Source organism: Bombina bombina, chromosome 9 (genome assembly GCF_027579735.1).
Source record: "Bombina bombina isolate aBomBom1 chromosome 9, aBomBom1.pri, whole genome shotgun sequence".
Taxonomy (NCBI): domain Eukaryota; kingdom Metazoa; phylum Chordata; class Amphibia; order Anura; family Bombinatoridae; genus Bombina; species Bombina bombina.
The window spans coordinates 63,043,967-63,062,042 of NC_069507.1; the positions used below are offsets into that span (position 1 = coordinate 63,043,967).

Sequence of the window (18,076 nt, forward strand, 5' to 3'; positions counted from 1 at the left end):
TGTCTTGTATTTTTGTTGCTATAGCACTTTTAAATGTAATCCCATTATAGTCTATGGGCATTTCATTATGTCAATTATCCTTGTCATTCCATAGAAAGCAGCTATAATCTCTCGTAATCTCACTTTTAGAATATGCTACTGTACCTGATGAACATATCTGGTAAATATCTACTTGATATATCTCATATTTTTGTTGCTATAGCACTAAATGTAATCCTATTATAGTCTATGGGCATTCTATTTTGTCATTCACCCTTGTCATTCCATAGAAAGCAACTATAATCTGATGTAATCTCACTTTCAGAATATGTTACTGGTTCTGGGGAACATATCTGGTAAATATCTATTTGATATGTCTGATATTTTTGTTGCTGTAGCACTTTTAAATGTAATACCATTATAGTCTATGGGCATTCCATTTTGTCATTCACCCTTGTCATTCCATAGAAAACAGCTATAATATCACGTTATCTCACTTTCAGAATATGCTACTGTATTTGGGGAACATACCTTGTAAATATCTATTTGATATGTCTCATAGTTTTGTTGCTATAGCACTTTTAAATTGAATCCCATTAAAGTCTATGGGCATTCCATTTTGTCAATTACCCTTGTCATTCCATAGAAAGCAACTATAATCTGACGTAATCTCAATTTCAGAATATGCTACTGTACCTGGGGAACATATCTGGTAAATATCTACTTGATATGTCTCATATTTTAGTTTCTATATCACTTTTAATGTAATCCCATTATAGTCTATGGGAATTCCATTTTGTCATTCACCCTTGTCATTCCATAGAAAGCAGCTATAATCTGATGTAATCTCACTTTCAGAATATGCTACTGTACCTGGGGAACATATCTGGTAAATATCTACTTTATATGTCTCATAGTTTTGTTGCTTCAACACTTTTAATTTTACATCCCATTAAAGTCTATGTCCATTTTGTCATTCACCCTTGTCATTCCAACATGTCTAACAATACTATAATTCCTTTTCACAGCTCAAAAGAGCATCATATTTTTATTTCCCATAAGGCCTCATTAATGACAGCAGCCTCTATGTGACCCAATCAAATTGGTAAGAAAAAAAACAAAAATACCCTCTTCTTTCACTTCCTTTAGATGAGGTCTTGTGTTACAATTCCTGTCTACAAAAATGTAGACCTGACAAACAACCTCAGGCACTTTATGGGTGTGGGTGTCTCTACAACATATTTTCTCAGTGAAAATGAAACTATAACTGGAAGGGACATAGTCGGGCATAATATAAAGAAGAATATTTTGACTATTTTCTTCTGCCAACGAAAGGTAGGATGACAAAATAAAGAGCTGGGTTTGCTTGTGGTGTAGGAGAACATTCTAACGACAGACTGCTGTAGATATAGTCATAAAGTTGCATGTTTTCTTTAGCATAAGATGATGCCCTGACTGCAGTTTATTAGGGCAGGCTTGGGGAGTGCTCTCTTTGTGCCTAGTGAAATGTAACAGTCTAACTGTAGATCAGGTTCACATAGTGCCTTACTTTTAGTTTATGTATTTTGATACCTTGTATATTGTCACTGATAGTCTCATAAACTGCATGTTTTTGTTGTTGTTTTTTTACTGAATATGGGTTGATTGATGTCAGATTATCTGAAAAGGCTTAAAGGGACACTAAACCCATTTTTTTTTTCCATGATTCATTTTAAAGATGCAGTTTTAAGCAACTTTTTAATTTACTCCTAGGGCTCGATTTATCAAACATATTCTCCTACATTTGCGCCTAAAATCACGGCGTCGTAATTTTTCTCCTATTTATCATTCACAAATACTGTATGCCTAAAAATGTGGAAATACGACTGCAAAATTCTCGCCCTTCACTGTCCCTCGCCTAGGCGCACATTTGCGCCAAATAAAGCATTAAAACGCCCTTTTCCGGGTGTATATTCAACAATACGACCTACTTCTCTCCAAAATATATATTTATCATTATTTTGCGCCGTTGGAGAACCTAAAGTTCTCCTACTAATACGACTACTAATGTTCTCCCTAAAGAGATAGGAGAACATTCAATTTACTCCATATTTTCAGCGCCAGAAGATGGATTATTTCCTGATTTTTTCTGCTATTTCTTTAGCAAGGGGCCATGAAAGTCGTCGAAATGAACATATTTTGCCAATACGTAGACGGCAAAGAGTTCCCCGAGTTTTTCTACCCCGTTGTGGACTACAGGCATTATCTGATTACCAGATTAAAAAAATATTTCGCTTAAGCAGGGAGAGCACAGAAAATCTATATGTTCTAATACAGAATGATGTAGAGCCACAGACCAGAAGAACAATGGCAATACCTGGAATGCTCAAGTTATTGGCAGTTTTGCATTTCCTGGCTACAGGGTCTTTTCAGGCTGTGTCCAGTGCAGTGGTAGGCATGAGCCAGCCTTCTTTTTGCAGACATTTGAGGACTGTTTTAAAAGCTATTTTGAAGCATCTAAATAAATGTATATATGTGCCAAGGAATGTACATGAATGGCACCAAGTAAAAGCTGGTTTTTATCAAGTTGCAGGCATTCCAAATGTGCTAGGTGCAATTGATTGCACACATATTGCACTTCGACCACCTGCTTCAAGGGAGGAGCAATATAGAAATCAAAAACACTTTCACTCTCTCAATGTTCAGGCAGTGTGTGATGCCAACCTTCAATTTTGGGCAGTAAGATCTGGATTTCTAGGGTCATGCCATGATTTTCACATATTAAAGCATTCGGCTTTATTTACAGCTTTTGAACGTGGAGACATGCCACACGGTTGGCTATTAGGTGAATATTTAAATTTTTATATTTATATTATTGACCCTTTTTGTTTAATTATGAAATTGTCATTGTTGAACCTTTTATTTAACTAGATAAACCTGTAGTTACATATATATATTATTGAATTTCCTTATATTTTTGTAGGTGACAGCGGGTACCCCTGTAGGCCCTGGCTCTTGACACCTGTACCAATTCCTCATACACGCTCTGAAATCAAGTTTAACGAAGCTCACAGGTCAACAAGGAGTGCAATTGAGCGAACATTTGGGGTACTAAAAATGAGATTTCGAGTTTTGGACCATTCTGGTGGTGATCTGCAATATTCCCCTGAGAAATGAAATGACATAATTCTGGTGTCATGCATAATGCATAATATTGCTATTTCCCAAGGAAATGTAGAGGAGGTGTGTCTGGAGGATGTGCCTGAAGATGTTTATGTTCCTCAGGAAATTGTCATAAGACATACCACTAGAGCTGGAGTTGAAAATCGTTTGGAAATTATTGAAAGATTTTTTAGATGTAAGTCTATATATAAAACTGTAATAACATGTTAATATTGTTTTGTAAATATTATTAATTCCAACCTTTTTTTATTCTTTTTCAGGAAATTTTCGATTTGGATTCAAATAATAAATATCTTTGTTTCTATTGTTTTTTTTGGACCTTTTAAATAGATAGATGTGTATATTGATTTATATATATATATATATATATATATATATATATATGAGGCAAATAATTTCAAGCACTCTCTGGACTTTTGACAGCAAGAGCAAAAATTTATTATAGTAATGTTTCAGGACCAAAGCTGTCCCTTCTTCTGACAAACAAACAGTGCAATAATCAAACTTAAATAGGCCCACCAGACCCTCCCCTGTGTTGCCACCAATCGCAAGTGACCGTGTGCAAAATTAAGACCAAACCAATGTAAGGTATGGATAAGTGATGCTATATTCAACAAATAAAAGTGTACTTGTAAATGTATAAAAGTGTTACAAAATATAACGAATATCTGTATTTATATTATGTAATCTCCTATAACTAAATGAGCACTGATCACACAAATCATATTGCAGGTTAAAAAATATTGCAGGTTAAGAAATATCAGAGATTCACACCTCCATATGAGTGCGCATAATGGATTCTACCACTAAGAAATGTAAACGCCCCTCACTATTGATAGGTTCTACTGCACAGTCAAAACAACTGTCAAATGTGCATATAAAGGTCAACTTCACATCATATTCAAACATCATATTCAAAACACTCCTCATACTATGTATTATCTGCGCATCCATCATAGAGATTGCAAATAATACATAGTATGTGGAGTGTTTTGAATATGATGTGACTTTGTTTTGGTCTTAATTTTGCACATGGTCACTTGCGATTGGTGGCAACACAGGGGAGGGTCTGGTGGGCCTATTTAAGTTTGATTATTGCACTGTTTGTTTGTCAGAAGAAGGGACAGCTTTGGTCCCGAAACGTTACTATAATACATTTTTGCTCTTGCTGTCAAAAGTCCAGAGAGTGCTTGAAATTATTTGCCTGCTACATACCACTAAGAGCACCCTGGCAGTTGTGGAGAGTTGGTGAGAGTGCAGATACTGAACTTTGCTGTTATATATATATATATATATATATATATATATTTCAGTTTTAATAAGAATTATATAGTTTGCTACCAAGGTTGAGTTGTGTTATTTATATATATATATATATATATATATATATATATATATATAGAAGCTTCGATTTAGTGCACTCTCACTGGCCAACCCAGACACAGACCAGGGTGCTTAACGGACTGGACAATCTGAATAGGAATAAGCACTCACTGGATTTCAAAACAACAAATATTTATTTGGCAGTGACGTTTCGGGGCATTCACCCCTTCCTCAGACAACCCAAAATGTGAAACAAGCAAAGTTAAATAATGACTCAAACCCCTCCCTCATCAAATTTCAGCCAATCAAAATACATCCAAAGCAATCAATAGGGGATGTATGTTAAACAAAAACAATTACATTTCTGTATAATATCAATAAAGTGTATGCTTTTACAAAGCACATGTGTGATATAACCATATACAGTGTATTGTATTAAGGTGTCAGTGACAGTGAAGTGGACGGCTGTGGAGTATGCCAACAGATAGTGCAAAATACATCTGCCTTCTTGTAATACATTCTGTAATCAAAACATAAGGAGTATACTGGACATGTTGTTACCAAGAAAAGTAACTTATTAATACCGCATGTAAACAGCTTAGAGACATTTACTCGCTTAGCTGAAAGGCAACTTACTGTGCATCAACAGCATATAAAACTTCATAGGGGATGGATACTCCGCCATTAGTTATCACGCTAGCCACCGCATGGTCGGAGGGGGCGTGTCAGCATCCGGGTTAGCATCTTTACCCGCTACTGAAAATCCGAGCCCTAAGCGGTGTTATGCGTTGCCATAGCAACCTATCATGGCGTCATCAACCACACCAGACCGAGGCTTTGCTACGTAAGTCTGTAACAGGTCACCATGGCAACCCAACAAACAATGTCACAATATAGACATAGCTAGTGTCATAATAGGATCGAATAGTGTATCACTTATCAAAAACATGCTGATGTGACAACTAGATATGTGGTTAATTATAAACTAATGCATTGGGAATTATCCAGTGATAAAAGTAACAGCGGTTATGGGAATTAAAGCTCACTGGTGTATAATATACTCAAAGAAAATCTCTAAGACTATACTGGGTGTAATCAAATCTTCTAAAGGGGATCAAACATTGAGGGATCTGTAGCCATCAATTATTCAAACAAACTCTAACACGAGTCTAAATTATGAGTCGTGTATTATAATGTTACACAGGCTAAAATATAACTTAATTGTTGGATCAAAAAGGTCCTGTTCTAGACATACCGACTTGCTCTCGGCATAATGGCTGGGTCTAAGATTACTGTCAAAATGGACATTCATGGAGTGTATTGGGGATGCTCTAAATCCTGTAATTTCTGTAATTTCTTAATAGGGGTCTAAGCCTATAGACTAGTGAGATATCCAGGACACCACATATATCTAAATCAACTCAAGGCCAGATTAACTAACTGGGTACACTAATTGTTAAAAGCCTGACAGTATGGTAATATATCGTTAAAGTCCTACCTGAGAATGGAACTTCGTGTCTCCCAGAGTATGGTCTTACAAATGATCTCTAGTAGGTAGGTACATGGACTCTCGTTAGCAAATGGGATGTTTATAGACATCCTACCAGTTGTGTCCCTAGGGGGGGTACTATAGGAAACAATGCCAGTCCACATTTGTGTTCAATCCTCCTGGATGTACTGTTCCAAGTTTATGAATCCACTTGGCCTCAATTTGTAGGAGTTTCTTCTTTCTGTTGCCTCCCCGTATCAAAGGTGGTACATGATCAATAAGTATGAAGCGCAAGTCTTTCACAGTATGGTTCCTCTGTAAAAAATGGCGTGCCACCGGTTGTTCCGATGTACCATCTTTAAGTGCAATCCTGATGGCACTCCGATGGTTAGCCATCCTCTTCTTAATGTCATCATCCGTCTTACCGACGTAATACATCCCACATGTGCAATTCAGCAGGTAGACTACGAATGGGGTAGAGCAGGTTAGATGGTGTTGGATCTTAAAACTCTGATTTGTGTGCGGATGATGGAAGGTTTTGCTCTGGATCATCGAGTTGCACGTTGTGCATCCAAGGCACTTAAAGCATCCCTGTTTCTTCGATTTTAGCCAGATTTCCTTGATGTAGGCATGTCTTGGATCCGTGATCATCAACATATCTTGGAGGTTACGCCCTCTTTTATATCCCATTCTTGGTGGGGAGAATTCTTTGTTGGTCTGTGGTTAGTAGATCCCAATGTTCCTTCACTGATTGTGCTACAATCCCAATATTGGGTGAATATGTCATAGTGCAAGTCATCCGTTTTTCAACAGGTTTCCTTCCTCCTGTTTTTAGTAGGGTGCTCCTTTCTGTACCCTTGGCTATTTTATGGGCTTTTTGAATGGTTGTATAGGAGTATCCCCTCTGGAGAAATTTGGTTGACATTTCTTCTAGCTGTCTTTCGCCATTGTTCCTTATAGAGTTGTTCCTCACCACTCGGTAGAGTTGTGCCAATGGAATGGCTCTGATGAGAGATCTTGGGTGGCTACTGCTTGCCAACAATAGGGAGTTCCTGTCTGTAGGTTTATGGTACATGGTGGTTTCTAATTGCCCATTCTCCTTAAGTATTCTCAGGTCTAAGAAGTCAATGGCTTCTTTGCTGGCCACCATCTTAAACTTCACCGGATGTGGTAGATCATTGAGGTCTTGTATCCACCTCTGTAGATGCTCTTCTGTACCTCTCCACACCAGTAGCACATCATCGATGTATCTCATGTATTTGATAATTTCAGGAAACTCATAGACCTTCATGATGTTAGATTCATAATCCTCCATGAATAAGTTCGCATAGGATGGGGCCATATTTGACCCCATAGCGGTCCCCGTGATTTGTTGGAAGTACTTCAATTCAAACCTGAAGAAGTTTAAAGTCAAACATATTTCGAGGATCTTGATAATGTAGGTGCTGCTAGGCCCGACGTAGGGATATCTAGAGAGAGCCTTTGTGACTGCCCTCATTCCATCTTGATGAGGGATGATGGTATATAGGCTTGTGACATCCATAGACACCAGGTAGTCATCTGTAGATAGATCTTGAACCTGCGAGAGATGACCCAATACGTCACTCGAATCTTTAACGTATGATTTCATGTGTCTCACCAGTGGTTGGAGGAATGAATCAATCCACTTTGCCAGAGGGCTCAACGAGGAACCCCTTGCAGACACGATCGGGCGCCCAGGGGGTTTCTCCAGGCTCTTGTGCACTTTGGGCAGGGTATAAAGAATAGGGCAAATCGGATATGCCACCCTCAACCAATCATATGCATCTTTACTGACCCAACCTTCCGCTACCCCTTCAAGCAGTAGATTGTCAATTCGTTCTTGGAAGAGCTTAGTAGGATCCTTTTTGAGAGGTAGGTATACCTGGTCATCATTTAGTTGTGAGAGTATTTCTTCTTTGTAATCCTTATAATTCAGGACTACAATGGCCCCACCTTTGTCCGCATTGCGGATCACAATGTTGGGGTCACGGGCCAGACTTTCAATTGCCACACGTTCCTCTTTGGAGATGTTGTGTCTGAATAATTCTTTCGGCATTGTTGCAGCATCCTGTAGAACCAATCTGGTGTAGGTTTGTATACTGGCAGCCGTATGTTGGGGGTCAAATGTGCTCTTGTTCCTAAAGATGGTCCCCATTTCTTGCTGTTCTGTCATTTTGAAATGATCTTTAAGCTTAAGATTTCTTTTAAACTTCTGGATGTCCAACCACGTCTCAAATTCGTCTGGTCTCTGTGTAGGGACAAATGTCAAACCTCTATTGAGGAGTGTTAATTCTGCTTTATTAAGCAAGCGATCAGATAGATTCAGCACTATATTCTCCTGGTTTGTCCACGTCGTGGTGGTCTTCCGGTGAGTCCCACTCCTTCTTGGATGTGGTCTCCTTCCTTTTTTCGGTGGCTTGACCTTGTAGTCACCCCTAAAAAATGCACCTGGGAAGTTGAGGGACTTGCATACTCATGTAGTCCTGGAGTATCTGTGTCAGAACCTGAGCTTGTATCCACAGTGTTCAATTGTCTTCTGGTATATGCCCTCTGGCGGCGGGGTCGCCTAGGTCTATAGTTCTGCCTCTCCTCAGGGCTCAAGAGCCACTTATATACCTGTCTCTCCCTGTAATCCTCAATTACTTGTTGTAATTTCTTGTTTTTAAAGGTTATCAGGGAGTCCTTATATTCTTTGACCTGGTTTGTAAGTTTATTCAACCAGTTATCACTCTGATCCTGTATCAAGATGGGGCCTTTCGTGGTATCAAATACCCCAATTTCTTCCTTGGTTTTATTAAGTAGGGCTCTAACTTCTTCCACCACCAACAACAATAGATCCAAGGAACATTTATTTAGCACTGCACACCATTTTTTGCAAAATTCACTGTTGTTTCTCCCCATCGTGGGTACACTGTGTATCCTGAACCCCTTAGGAATCATTTTCTTTTTGTAGTATTCCGATAAGTAGACCCCATGTAGATGTAGGTCTACCTCTCTTTTCTTCAGTTTTAATAAATTCAAATATAGTGTTTGAATGGATTCAGTATCTGTAGTGATTTCCTCATGTTCAAATAGAATTCTTGCTGCATCCACCTCAGTCAGGGAGAGTGTATCAGCCCCCTCTACATCTGATGGTGCTATTACAGGCAGGCCCTGTGAGGCACTGATCAGTACAGGTGTATCCATAGTCCACAATTAAGTGCAAGTGTCACCCAAGTGTATCCAAAAGTGATGATGGCTGAAGACAGGGAGGGTAGCAAGGCAGTGGGTGCTACACGATATAACAGAAGCTTCGATTTAGTGCACTCTCACTGGCCAACCCAGACACAGACCAGGGTGCTTAACGGACTGGACAATCTGAATAGGAATAAGCACTCACTGGATTTCAAAACAACAAATATTTATTTGGCAGTGACGTTTCGGGGCATTCACCCCTTCCTCAGACAACCCAAAATGTGAAACAAGCAAAGTTAAATAATGACTCAAACCCCTCCCTCATCAAATTTCAGCCAATCAAAATACATCCAAAGCAATCAATAGGGGATGTATGTTAAACAAAAACAATTACATTTCTGTATAATATCAATAAAGTGTATGCTTTTACAAAGCACATGTGTGATATAACCATATATAGTGTATTGTATTAAGGTGTCAGTGACAGTGAAGTGGACGGCTGTGGAGTATGCCAACAGATAGTGCAAAATACATCTGCCTTCTTGTAATACATTCTGTAATCAAAACATAAGGAGTATACTGGACATGTTGTTACCAAGAAAAGTAACTTATTAATACCGCATGTAAACAGCTTAGAGACATTTACTCGCTTAGCTGAAAGGCAACTTACTGTGCATCAACAGCATATAAAACTTCATAGGGGATGGATACTCCGCCATTAGTTATCACTCTAGCCACCGCATGGTCGGAGGGGGCGTGTCAGCATCCGGGTTAGCATCTTGACCCGCTACTGAAAATCCGAGCCCTAAGCGGTGTTATGCGTTGCCATAGCAACCTATCATGGCGTCATCAACCACACCAGACCGAGGCTTTGCTACGTAAGTCTGTAACAGGTCACCATGGCAACCCAACAAACAATGTCACAATATAGACATAGCTAGTGTCATAATAGGATCGAATAGTGTATCACTTATCAAAAACATGCTGATGTGACAACTAGATATGTGGTTAATTATAAACTAACGCATTGGGAATTATCCAGTGATAAAAGTAACAGCGGTTATGGGAATTAAAGCTCACTGGTGTATAATATACTCAAAGAAAATCTCTAAGACTATACTGGGTGTAATCAAATCTTCTAAAGGGGATCAAACATTGAGGGATCTGTAGCCATCAATTATTCAAACAAACTCTAACACGAGTCTAAATTATGAGTCGTGTATTATAATGTTACACAGGCTAAAATATAACTTAATTGTTGGATCAAAAAGGTCCTGTTCTAGACATACCGACTTGCTCTCGGCATAATGGCTGGGTCTAAGATTACTGTCAAAATGGACATTCATGGAGTGTATTGGGGATGCTCTAAATCCTGTAATTTCTGTAATTTCTTAATAGGGGTCTAAGCCTATAGACTAGTGAGATATCCAGGACACCACATATATCTAAATCAACTCAAGGCCAGATTAACTAACTGGGTACACCCAGTATAGTCTTAGAGATTTTCTTTGAGTATATTATACACCAGTGAGCTTTAATTCCCATAACCGCTGTTACTTTTATCACTGGATAATTCCCAATGCGTTAGTTTATAATTAACCACATATCTAGTTGTCACATCAGCATGTTTTTGATAAGTGATACACTATTCGATCCTATTATGACACTAGCTATGTCTATATTGTGACATTGTTTGTTGGGTTGCCATGGTGACCTGTTACAGACTTACGTAGCAAAGCCTCGGTCTGGTGTGGTTGATGACGCCATGATAGGTTGCTATGGCAACGCATAACACCGCTTAGGGCTCGGATTTTCAGTAGCGGGTCAAGATGCTAACCCGGATGCTGACACGCCCCCTCCGACCATGCAGTGGCTAGCGTGATAACTAATGGCGGAGTATCCATCCCCTATGAAGTTTTATATGCTGTTGATGCACAGTAAGTTGCCTTTCAGCTAAGCGAGTAAATGTCTCTAAGCTGTTTACATGCGGTATTAATAAGTTACTTTTCTTGGTAACAACATGTCCAGTATACTCCTTATGTTTTGATTACAGAATGTATTACAAGAAGGCAGATGTATTTTGCACTATCTGTTGGCATACTCCACAGCCGTCCACTTCACTGTCACTGACACCTTAATACAATACACTATATATGGTTATATCACACATGTGCTTTGTAAAAGCATACACTTTATTGATATTATACAGAAATGTAATTGTTTTTGTTTAACATACATCCCCTATTGATTGCTTTGGATGTATTTTGATTGGCTGAAATTTGATGAGGGAGGGGTTTGAGTCATTATTTAACTTTGCTTGTTTCACATTTTGGGTTGTCTGAGGAAGGGGTGAATGCCCCGAAACGTCACTGCCAAATAAATATTTGTTGTTTTGAAATCCAGTGAGTGCTTATTCCTATTCAGATTATATATATATATACATATATATATATATTATTTTTTAATAAAAAATAAATACTTTTGTTACAAAAACCTTTTGTTGTGTTATTTACATTTTGAATTACAAAACGTTATTTCACAATTTATAAAAACTTTATTAAACACAATAGCAACATTAAAACAGTAACTAAATAAACATAAACAAAGGTTATAAGTTAAAGTGCAGTAAATTGGTTATACAATTATTATTCTGGATGTCGCCTGTTCATGAACTCTAACGTTTTCATATAATACACCTTTTGAAAATGTAACTGTTCTTTAAGTAAATTATTTCTTTCTTTTTGTAATTCAATCATTTCCTTAAAAAATTCATTCTGTTCATTGCGAAAAGACAATGCCATATCTGTCAATCTTTCAACTTCATTAGGTCTCTCTGGTTGATCTATTTGAGATTGTTGGGCATCCTCAATCTCTTCCTCACATTCAGATTCTTCTACTTGTGGTGTCTCAAGTTGTGTTGGATGTATTCCCTCTATTTGGGTTTCATCTTCATCCTCTGGACAAACTGAGTCCTCCACAAGTGGTTCTAAATTTAATTCTATTTCATCTATGAATGTAAAAAAATAAAATTTTATATCCAATTTTTGGTATAAAAAACAAACAAAAAAAAAAACAATAATTACCATCAAATAATGTAATTGATTATTCCTGCATTGTCTGTAGTAATCCTCTTACACCTGTAACAATAAATACATTGATATTAATATAGATGTTAATAGACATTCACTAAAAACATTAGCTTAAAACAAACATATTTTTCATTAGAAGGGGCCCCAACATAATCTATTTTTAGAGTATGATACAAATCAATTACAATTCATTGTTCATTCTTTTCATTTATACAAATTATATATACATTTTACTACTATACTTACTGACAGTTTCTTCTCTGCATGTTATATCACATGATGTTGAGGGTTGTTGCTGTTGAGAAGTCGACTCAGACTCGAATGGTTGGTCCACCTGAGCATTTTCTTCTGTTTCCAACGCCTCTTCATGTTGTTCTATAAAGTACATATAAATAAAATCTAAAACAATAAAAAACATAAACTCAAAAAGGAATACACAAAAAACATTTTAACAGCAAGCAATTATATATTTACCTCTGAAATCCATGGTATCTGATGGAACATCGAGTCCCACCACGACAGCATCACCCATCCTGGCATACAGCATCTGTTCATAGTCCAGAAGTTCTGCCCTATATGCGGGGCCTCCACCCGTTCCTTTTTTTTAAATATTCTTACGAATATCATTCACCCTCTTCCTACAGGCCCTGACGTCTTTAGGAAAACAACCCTCCGCTGACACTGCACGACTAATTTGTTCCCAAATTGCCTTCTTTCTTTGAGGGTTCATAGATTTGGCTTGATATCCGATAATAGCTTCATAATGTTTTATGACAGCTTCAACTAATATACAGTTTTGACGATGAGTAAACATCACACTTCTGCCACTTTTTGTCTTTCCAGATAGTCCGGTAGCCATTGCAATATTAGTTCAATAAATTGCGCAAAAAAAAATATAGTCTTCGGTCGAAGTGTAAATAACGTAATGAACAATTAGCAATCACAAGTTTTGTTCGAGAACGTTACAGAAATGGGGTGTTATCAACTATATGAATAGATTAAACCAATAATTTATATAAAATGATTATCTTGAATTTGATTGGACAATAACAATTTTCTTTATTATTATTGGTCAAATACTTATTATTTTCAAATTGATGTAACTATATATTTATATAGATGTTCTATTATATAAAAGAAGCGTAACATTTATATGTATTAATTTAAGTTACAATGCTATCCAAAAAACAAATTGAAACTCTGCAAACAAATGTATCAACTGTAGAAATATAGTGCACGTTATTGCGCCTTTTGTAACAACTTAATTTAATTTCAATTAATAAGAATAAATGTAATGATTTTATTAATATTTCTTCAATATTTACAAATAAATAATTTTTATGTTGATTCCTTACTTATTTTAAACATATAAATTAAGTTTTTAAATGGGTATACTTTACTGCGCAATTAAAATCACAATTAGTTCCGTTATTGGGTGGAGTTTAAGGGTTACAGAGATAAATACAGACAATGATGATGAATCGTTCCAACAAGTTTTCCATAGGAGAATTACTTATAATAACCTATACAATGGAAAAGTATTTTTCGAAAAAAAGGAAGGGGATCTTCGCCTTGGATCAAGATAAATGGAGTCTGAGGCTATAATTACAACTGGTAGGAATATAGTTACTATCTTTTTACAAAATGTATAGTATTAAGATAACTCATAGTTGATATTAACATTAATATTTTTCCAATTTTTTAAAAAAAGGGAAAAAAAATAATATCAGGCAACAACGTCGCAGAAGGCCAATGCCCATCATTGATGATGAATGTGATAATGAAGGTATATTTATTTCACATATATCTTGAAAATAAATAATATTATTCTAGTTAATGACTCTAATCATATTATAGACATGATTGAAGAAGATCCAATACAAACAGCCAGCAAAGAAATACTTGTTGAGGAGGAAACAAATAATAATGTGATGCAAGATTCTTCAAATAGCGAGCAACCACAAGACAATATATGTAGGTTCAGTCACTTATGATCTTATTTCATTATTATGTACTAAAATATTACTTTTATTTTAGTAAATAATTATTCAAAATAGATATTGATTGAAATCAGCATTGTTCAATTTACATAAGTCAATAGTGTTGGAATATATTGAGAGAAGAGTCAATATTTTATTAAATAACTTTTTGTGGTATAATCAATTTATAAATTCATGTTTATGTCTTACAGCTATTCAAGATGAAGGAGAGAACATTGAACAAGCTGAAGAGCAGCAATCCAATTCATCAAATTCAACGCAATGCTGTGATTGGAGTGAGTTCTTTTGTATCATTACAATGTTTTGCTTAATGAAATACTCTTGAAAAAGTGACTATTGTGTGGAAATAAAGATGCGTGTGCATGTACACAGTATTATCAAGATGACATGCTTTAAATAACAGAGGTGTAGATAAAACATTCCACCAAGATATTAGTCAAGTGTCTATGAACCTGTTAGCATTAGGTAAAACATTAATTATCTTTAAAGTGAGGGGAATACAGAACAGATGAAAAATGTATTAAATTAATGTCATGTTCCTTACAATAACTATTTTTGTCTTTCTCTTTGGTACAGTTCCTGAAGATCAAGAAATAACAATTAACAAAAAAGAAGTGTTGTATGCCCTTCTGGAAGTAGAAAATAATTTGATGAGGACATACATAAAAGTACAAAACTTAAGAGAAAAATATCAATCTTTTTAAATAAAAAAAATAAAGAGAAAAAATCTATATTTTTTATGTTGAAATAACATATTTTATTTATTATTTGTTTTTTATGTGAAATAAAAAAATAATAATTTTTTAATGTGAAAATAACATTTTTTTCTTAAAATAAATTGATTTTTGTGAAAATCTTATTTTTTTGCGTGTCTGTGTGTTTTGTTCATAATAACATGTTTTTTATTACTTATTAGAAAACATAAAACTGTTCACACATGTATATTAGTCGAGAGGGGGGATGTGGTACAATGGAAATATAAGAGTTGGGTTATATCTTTGAAATACATTGCACATGTTTATATATATGAAGTTGCTTCATGGTAAATAAGTGACAAAAAAAAAGTTAAAAGTGATAGGAAAGACGAAAATAAAATTATATGAGTCAGATATACAATCTTATTTTAGGACACTTTTAAAATTAAAATATATGTACAAATGTGCATTCTTCAAAAAAATATCCTTTGTTACAACATTAATAAGTACATATCAAACACTAGTGGTATCTTTTGGTTTATTCTTTTTTTCACTTTTGATTGTCTTAGATATTTACATCTTCCTGTCAGTATTGCAATGCTGTCCCTTCAGTGATTGATATACAGAGAATGTGATAATATAATTACATTTTATTAAAGGTTTAAAAAATTGTATTTACTATCGGAATCAAATAAAGGTTGTGTTTTTTTAATATCCCTTTATTAAAATACATTTTTGTTCTATCATCGAACATATAAGAAATTATTTCACAATCATAAATCTTATTTATATATATTACAATCTAATAAATAAGTTAAAATAAAGTTTCTAAATATATAATTCACAATTATTTCTATTATGCGCTATAATTTAACTAGTTTTTAATAATAAATATGGCGCAAAAATACGAATAAGAGCGAGATTTATCAATATCACGCCACATCTCGATTTTGAAAAGTAACATAGAAATACGACCCATTTTATGATAAATAACGGCGCATATGTGCGCCTATCTGATGGCGATATTCAGAGTACTTGTAGGAGAACTGAAAGGAGAACTTGAACAAAGTTTGATAAATCGAGCCCCTACTATCAATTTTTCTTCTTTCTCTTGCTATCTTTATTTAGAAAGTAGGAAATTAAAGCTTAGGAGCCAACTCATTTTAGGTTCAACACCCTGGATAGCGCTTGCTTATTGATAGTTAAAGTTAGCCAACCAATAAGCAATCATAACCCAGGTTCTCAACAAAAAATGGTCTGGTTCTTAAGATTTACATAGCAAGAGAACAGAGTCAATTAGAAAGTTGCTTAAAATTGCATGTTCTATCTGAATCATGAAATAAAAAAAATGGGTCTATTGTCCCTTTAAGCACTGATTAGCCAAAATGAGAGGAATATAAACAGAGCTCACATAGGGGCCCTGACATTTTAAGATTCTATAACATGGAGAGAAATTATAGTTAAGACTTCAGGGCTGGCTTAAGATATTGTGCAGCCTGGGTACAAGAATGCAACAACGCACCCCCCCCCCCCACACCCTCAAATTCAAATGTAAGATTCAAATTCAAAATAGTATTTCTAGTCTAATAATGTGTTTAATAAATGTAATATTCGAATGTCACATTTGAATTCAAATTTCACATTCGAATTCGAATGTCACATTCAAATTCGAAATAGTATTTCTAGTCTACAACTGTGTTTTATAAATTTAATATTCGAATGTGACATTGGAATTCGAATGAGACATTCGAATTGGAATGTGACATTCGATTTCGAAAGTGACATTCGAAAACTGTAAATAAACATTCGATAATAGAATTTTTAAGAATATTTGTTCTTATCAACATTCTATTATGTAAATCGAATTTCTACAATAACATTCGTTCTAACATTCAAATTCGAATATAAACACATTTGCCCATCCCTAGGGACAGGGTAGTTCCCTGGGCTAAACAGGGGAGTTCCTAGGGTATATCTGAAGCTCTCTCACAAGTCTTGTGAAAGTTTCAAACCATTTTAAACAAGCTGCTAAAAATTCCCAATACACTTATTTTAACTAATGGAAAAGTAATATATACTTAAACTAGTCCTAAAGCCCGTTCACACGGGCCATTTTTTGCAGTACAGCGGTCCCACCCCTTGCTCTCTCCCTCCCCCTCTCTTTTGCTCTCTCTCTCCCCCTCTCTTTTGCTCTCTCTCTCTCCCCCCTCTCTTTTGCTCTCTCTCTCTCCCCCTCTCTTTTGAGATCTCTCTCTCCTCCCTTTCTTTTGTGCTCTCTCTCTCTCCCCCCTCTCTTTTGCGCTCTCTCCCCCTCTCTTTTGCGCTCTCTCTCCTCTATCTCTTTTGCGCTCTCTCTCCCCCATTTCTTTTGAGTTCTCTCCCCCCTCTCTCTCTCCCCTCTCTTTTGCGCTCTCTCCCCTCTCTTTTGCGCTCTCTCTCTCCACCATCTCTTTTGCCCTCTCTCCCCCCTCTCTCTCTCCCCTCTCTTTTGTGCTCTCTCCCCCCTTTCTCTCCCCCCCTCTCTTTTGCGCTCTCTCCCCCTCTCTTTTGCGCTCTCTCTCCCCCCTCTCTTTTGCGCTCTCTCTCCCCCCTCTCTTTTGTGCTCTCTCTCCCCCCTCTCTTTTGCGCTCTCTCCCCCCTCTCTTTTGCGCTCTCTCCCCCCCTCTTTTGCGCTCTCTCCCCCCCTCTCTTTTGCGCTCTCCCTCCCTCTCTTTTGCGCTTTCTCCCCCCTCTCTTTTGCGCTCTCTCCCCCCTCTCTTTTGCGCTCTCTCCCACCCTCTCTTTTGTGCTCTCTCTCCCCCCTCTCTTTTGCTCTCTCTCTCCCCCCTCTCTCTCCCCCACCCCTCTCTCTCTCCCCCACCCCTCTCTCCTCCCCCACCCACCCTCTCTCTCTATCTCTCTCCTCTCTATCTCTCTCCCCTCCTCTCTATCTCTCTCCCCTACTCTCTCTCTCCCCTCTCTATCTCTCTCCCTCTCCCCTCAGTCTCTATCTTGCGCTCCTGGCCACACCCCCTTCATGGTTGACCACGCCCCCTGCATGGCCATTCAAGCCTGGCCATGCCCCCTTCATGTCGGACATACCCCCCGCTCACACCCGGTCACGCCCACTTCTGCCGCAGACACAAATCAGCTAGGGACTCAAAG

At 36.9% G+C, this 18,076-nt stretch overlaps 1 protein-coding gene across 1 annotated transcript in view; it reads left to right on the top strand.

The window, feature by feature from the left end:
• Positions 1-1,235: 1,235 nt before the first annotated feature.
• LOC128639907 (uncharacterized) overlaps positions 1,236-18,076 on the top strand; it is a 34,593-nt gene continuing 17,752 nt past the window's right edge. The window contains exon 1 of the mRNA XM_053692162.1: positions 1,236-1,314. The gene's annotated coding sequence lies outside the window, so the exon portion shown is untranslated. The remainder of the gene's footprint in view (positions 1,315-18,076) is intronic.